Source organism: Macaca nemestrina, chromosome 18 (genome assembly GCF_043159975.1).
Source record: "Macaca nemestrina isolate mMacNem1 chromosome 18, mMacNem.hap1, whole genome shotgun sequence".
Taxonomy (NCBI): domain Eukaryota; kingdom Metazoa; phylum Chordata; class Mammalia; order Primates; family Cercopithecidae; genus Macaca; species Macaca nemestrina.
The window spans coordinates 28,705,169-28,711,037 of NC_092142.1; the positions used below are offsets into that span (position 1 = coordinate 28,705,169).

General features: G+C 48.7%; 1 long non-coding RNA gene across 1 annotated transcript; it reads left to right on the plus strand.

Moving 5' to 3' along the window:
• Positions 1-1,643: 1,643 nt before the first annotated feature.
• Positions 1,644-4,126, plus strand: LOC139359864 (uncharacterized). Its single transcript, XR_011616379.1, has 3 exons — positions 1,644-2,265; positions 2,381-2,546; positions 3,201-4,126. It is a non-coding gene; the product is annotated as an uncharacterized lncRNA (long non-coding RNA).
• Positions 4,127-5,869: the final 1,743 nt, after the last annotated feature.

Here is a 5,869-nt window from a genome sequence, read left to right on the forward strand (position 1 = left end):
GTTGCACACCTGTAATCCTAGCACTTTGGGAGGCCGAGGCGGGCAGATCGCTTGAGATCAGGAGTTTGAGACCAGCCTGACCAACATGGTGCTGGGATTATAGGCGTAAGCCATTGTACCTGGCCTAGTTTTTTTAAAAATACTTTCCATCAGATAAAGAAGTTCTATTCTATTGTTTTTAATTTCAGTTAATATATTTTACATTTCTTTTTATTTTATTTTTTATTTTTGTAGATAGAGATGGGGTCTCACTCTGCTGACCAGGTTGGTCTCGAACTCCTTCCCCATCTCTACTAAAAATACAAAAATTGGCCGGGCGTGGTGGCTCACTCCTGTAATCCCAACATTTTGGGAGGCCAAGGTGGGCGGATCACGTGAGGTCAGGAGTTCAAGACTAGCCTGGCCAACAGGCAAAACTCCATCTCTACTGAAAATGCAAAAATTAGCCAGGCGTGGCGGCACATGCCTGTAGTCTCAGCTACTTGGGAAGCACAAGAATTGCGAGAACCCAGGAGATGGAGGTTGCAGTGAGTTGAGATCACCCCAGTGCCCTGTAGCCTGGCTAAACTGTCTCAAAAAAAGAAAGAAAGAAAAATATGATTTACAATCTCTCAAAATAAGAAAAAGGAAATATGTAAGTGTAAATCTAATAAAATATGTATGGGACTTCTATGCTGAAAACTACACAACGCTAATGAAAGAAATCAAAGACCTGTATAAATGGAGAGACATACTACGTTCATGGATCAGAAGACTCACTATAGTTAAGATACTAATTCTCCCCCAAATTGTTATAGAAGTTTAATTAAATGTCTATTAAAATCCCAGCAAGTTTTTTTGTTTGTTTTGTTTTTATTTTTTAAATTTATTTATTTACATATTTATTTATTTATTTTTAGATGGAGTTTCCCTCTGTCACCCAGACTAGAGTACAGTGGCATGATCTCAGCTCACTACAACCTCCACCTCCTGGGTTCAGGCAGTTCTCCTGCCTCAGCCTCCTGAGTAGCTAGGATTACAGGCAAATGCCACCACACCCAGCTAATTTTTGTAATTTTAGTAGAGACAGGGTTTCACCATGTTGGCCAGGCTGATCTTGAACTCCTGACCTTGTGATCTGCCCACCTCAGCCTCCCAAAGTGCTGGGATTACAGGTGTGAGCCATTGTGCCCAGCCTTGTTTTTGTTTTTTAGACAGAGTATTGCTCTGTTGCCCAGGCTGGAGTGCAGTGGTGTGATGTTGGCTAACTGCAACTTCCGCCTCCCGGGTTTAAGCAATTCTCCTGCCTCAGCCTTCCAAGTAACTGGGATTACAAGCGTACACCACCACGCCTGGCTAATTTTTGTATTTTTAGTAGAGACAGGGTTTTGCCATGTTCCAGTGGATATGAAATTATATATATATATGGACATGGTGACTCATGCTTGTAATTCCAGCACTTTGGAAGGCCAAGACAGGAAGATCACTTGAGACCAGGAATCACCATGCCCATATATATATATAATTTCGTATCCACTGGACTTTTTTTTCTTTAGGGTTCTATCCCAATCAGTCACTTAAAAACCAAGTAACACAGACCTGAGGGGTGGGAGGTGGGGACTCATTGTGCACAGCAGTGGAGAAGAGGGAGGGGCAGGAGAGGTGGGTGATGCCAGGCAGCAGGAGCAGTGATGGGGCCACGACGTCACAGAGCAAGCTTCGTCTTCTCCCAGACCCTGGCTGGAGCCTCTGTGGCTTGGGGTGGGCAGTGGGGAGAACCCACCCCACGCCCTCCCCATCCCTTCCCCAGACAGTCTCCTTGTGGGCTCAACCCATGTCTTCTGACAGGAGCCTGAGGCACACGGAGAGGAGGAAGTGGAAGAGGACACGGGAGAGGCAGGGTGGTGGCAGGAATGAAGGCAGAGGTGGGAGGCTGACCAGGGCCACTCCACCCCATGCCCACCCCAGAGAGGGGCGAGGAAGCCACCATCACACAGCGTGTCCCGGGGACCAGGCGGGGTTTAAGGCTGGGGCTGGGGTGGGCAGAGGCCTCAGTCAAAGCCTTTCCAGTGGCTGTGCTGCAAGTCTTATTCCAGTGTTGCGCGCGAGCCCTTGACACCATCCCGCAGGTGGGCACGCAGTGGTGTCCGCCTCTGGCGCCTGCCTGCACCACCATGCGCACAGAGGCGCCGGCGCCACCTTCGCAGGCTGGCAGCATCTCTGCTTTGAGGATGCCCTCTCTGTGCGCCAAGTATTCACACTTGACACTGTAACCTTCAGGGACAGGTACGACGCTGAGGAGCTTGACGTGCAGAGGTTGGGGACAGGTGCCTCGCGGATGTCCTTGCTCAGCCTGCGCACTGGGCGGGGGCAGAGCGAAGGTAATCTCATATCTGTGCAGGATCTTCAGGAGGCCAACCTTGACCAGAAAGCTGCTGTCGCTGTCCTGGGTGACCATGATCATGAAGCTTCTCATCAAAACAGACGTGGCTCTGGGAGTGTTATAGGCCGAGAAAATGGGGGTTGTGACCAACTCAGTATACCACTGGAGTCTATATGAGTAAACGGTAAACTGTTCTCATGAAAGCAGGGTGTTGGCATCTGCCCCGGGGGGGAGTGCTGAGGGCCATCGGGCCCCAAGTGCAGTGTTCCTTGTGATTACCTATAAGAACATCTGAAGCCTGTTGTACAAAGAAAGAAATTATGTGTACCTGTGATAAATCAAGCAAGTGACCAACAGTTACCTCTCCCTCCCTGCTCTTCCTACCTAATAAATACAAAGGTCTGTGGAAGCTCAGGGCTGCCCTTGTTCACTAGAAGCAAGGAGCCTCCTGACTCCTTTCTTTTTTTTTTTTTTTTTTTTGAGACGCAGTCTTGCTCTGTCGCCCAGGCTGGAGTGCAGTGGCCAGATCTCAGCTCACTGCAAGCTCCGCCTCCCGGGTTCACGCCATTCTCCTGCCTCAGCCTCCCGAGTAGCTGGGACTACAGGCGCCCGCCACCTCGCCCGGCTAGTTTTTTGTATTTTTTTAGTAGAGACGGGGTTTCACCGTGTTAGCCAGGATGGTCTCGATCTCCTGACCTCGTGATCCACCCGTCTCGGCCTCCCAAAGTGCTGGGATTACAGGCTTGAGCCACCGCGCCCGGCCCTGACTCCTTTCAAAATAGATATTTTTATCTTTGTCTTCATTTCTGCATTCATCCCCCTTCGTTCACACCCACAGCAACCGACAGCCACACGGGAGCCCTCTGTATCATGGTCTGCCACAAAGCAGAGCGGATACTCCTCTGGACCCTGGGCTTGTTGCCCTTGTTGGCTGCAGCCATGGACGCCCTCCCTGCCACCCAGCTCCTGCCAGACACCGCCACTCACACTCAGCAGCCTCCCATGTTCCAGGGAAACCAGAAGGAGCCTTGCAGGGTGCACCTAGGGCCGGGCAGGGCAGGGATGACCCAGGCTCAGCTGCAGGAGCTCTATGCCAAGCACGAGGAAGAACCGGCCCATATTTTTAATTTTTTTTTTTTTTTTGAGATGGAGTCTCTCACTGTCGCCCAGGCTGGAGTGCAGTGGCGGAATCTCAGCTCACTGCAAGCTTCGCCTCCTGGGTTCACACCATTCTCCTGCCTCAGCCTCCCGAACAACTGGGACCACAGACGCCTGCCACCACGCCCGGCTAATTTTTTGTATTATTATTATTATTATTAATTTTTGAGATGGAGTCTCACTCTGTCGCCCAAGCTAGAGTGCAGTGGTGCGATCTCGGCTCACTGCAAGCTCCATCTCCTGGGTTCACGCCATTCTCCTGCCTCAGCCTCCTGAGTAGCTGGTACTACAGGCGCCCGCCACAACGCCCGGCTAATTTTTTTGTATTTTTAGTAAAGATGGGATTTCACCGTGTTAGCCAGGATGGTCTCGATCTCCTGACCTTGTGATCTGCCTGCCTTGGCCTCCCAAAGTACTGGGATTACAGGTGTGAGCCACCACACCTGGCCATTTTTTGTATTTTTAGTAGAGATGGGGTTTCACTGTGTTAGCCAGGATGGTCTCGATCTCCTGACCTTGTGATCCACCCGCCTCGGCCTCCCAAAGTGCTGGGATTACAGGCGTGAGCCATCTCACCCAGCCCTAATTTTGTTTCTTTTTTTTTTTTTTTTTGAGACGGAGTCTCGCTCTGTCGCCCAGGCTGGAGTGCAGTGGCCGGATCTCTGCTCATTGCAAGCTCCGCCTCCTGGGTTTACGCCATTCTCCTGCCTCAGCCTCCCGAGTAGCTGGGACTACAGGCGCCCGCCACCTCGCCCGGCTAGTTTTTTGTATTTTTTTAGTAGAGACGGGGTTTCACCGTGTTAGCCAGGATGGTCTCGATCTCCTGACCTCGTGATCCGCCCGTCTCGGCCTCCCAAAGTGCTGGGATTACAGGCTTGAGCCACCGCGCCTGGCCTTTTTTTTTTTTTTTTTTTTGAGATGGAGCTTTGCTCTTGTCGCTCAGGCTGGTGCACAGTGGTGCAATCTCAGCTCACTGCAGCCTCTACCTCCCGGGCTCAAGTGATCCTCCCACTCAGCTTCCCAAGTAGCTGGGACTATAGGCACACTCCACCCCGTCCAGCTAATTTTTGTATTTTTTGTTAGAGAAGGGGTTTCGCCATATTGCCCAGGCTGGTCTCAAACTCCTGAGCTCAAAGGATCCACCCACTTGGGCCTCCCAAAGTTCTGGGATCACAGGTGTGAGCCACTGGGCCCAGCCTTGAATGGGTTTAATTTTTTTTTTTTTTTTTTTTTTTTTGAGACTGAGTCTTGCTCTGTTGCCCAGGCTGGAGTGCAATGGCGAGATCTCAGCTCACTGAAACCTCTTTCTCCTGGGTTCACCTCGGCCTCCCAAAGTGCTGGGATTACAGGCATGTGCCACCACGCCTGGCTAATTTTTGTATTTTTAGTAGAGATGGGGTTTCTCCATGTTGGCCAGGATAGTCTCGAGCTCTTGACCTCGTGATCCGCCCACCTCAGACTCCCAAAGTGCTGGGATTACAGGCGTGAGCCACCTCGCCCGGCCTTTTTATTTTTTCTTATGTTAAATAAACAACAAAGAACTGTGAAATAAAATATATAGCAATACAAGGAAAAACATGAGAACAGTTTTATTGGAAATATTCTAACACATTTTCTGAACAAGTAATCAAAAAATAAATAAGGACATAGAAGATATGAACATATACATTTCTTACCCTGAAAACAAACAGTACACCTTCTTTTCAAGTTTCATGGACAGTGGACAAAAGTAAATAATTATTAAGCTACAGAGTATTTTGGTAAATTTTGAAAAGTAGAAATTCTAGAAACCATTCTCAGATCAAAATGCAATACAACTAACAATAATGTAAAACACACCACTTAGAAATTTTGAAATGTAAGTAGCATCTCAAATTATCTTTAGGACAAGATGTAAATCAAGAATTAAAAAAAATTTAAAAACAGACTATTTAGAAAATAATTTAAAAAGTAGGATTAACAGGCAAAGCTATATGCAGAGGTAAAAACAGCATTAAATGCTTTTAGTGTCAAAAAGAGAAAACAAACAAATTAAGCATGCATGCAAGTTGAGGTTTTGGAAAGTAGTATAAAAACAGTCCCCCCAAAAATGGGAGAAAGGGAATATTTGAAATAGAAAACAGAAAAAACAAACACTCAGAGGCCTGAGAGGCGGTGGGATGAGCTTTCTGCCTGTGGACAGAGACACACTTGGCGGCATCCCTGGGGGCTTGGTCCCCTGGCGTGTGTCATCAGGCCTGTCCCCTCTCACTCCTTGACTCCTCCTGGTGTCCTCTCCTGCTCCCAGGGCTGAAGCTCCCGTGTCTATGTCATCACCGCATCTTGGAACATCCTGTGCCTCGATTGTGG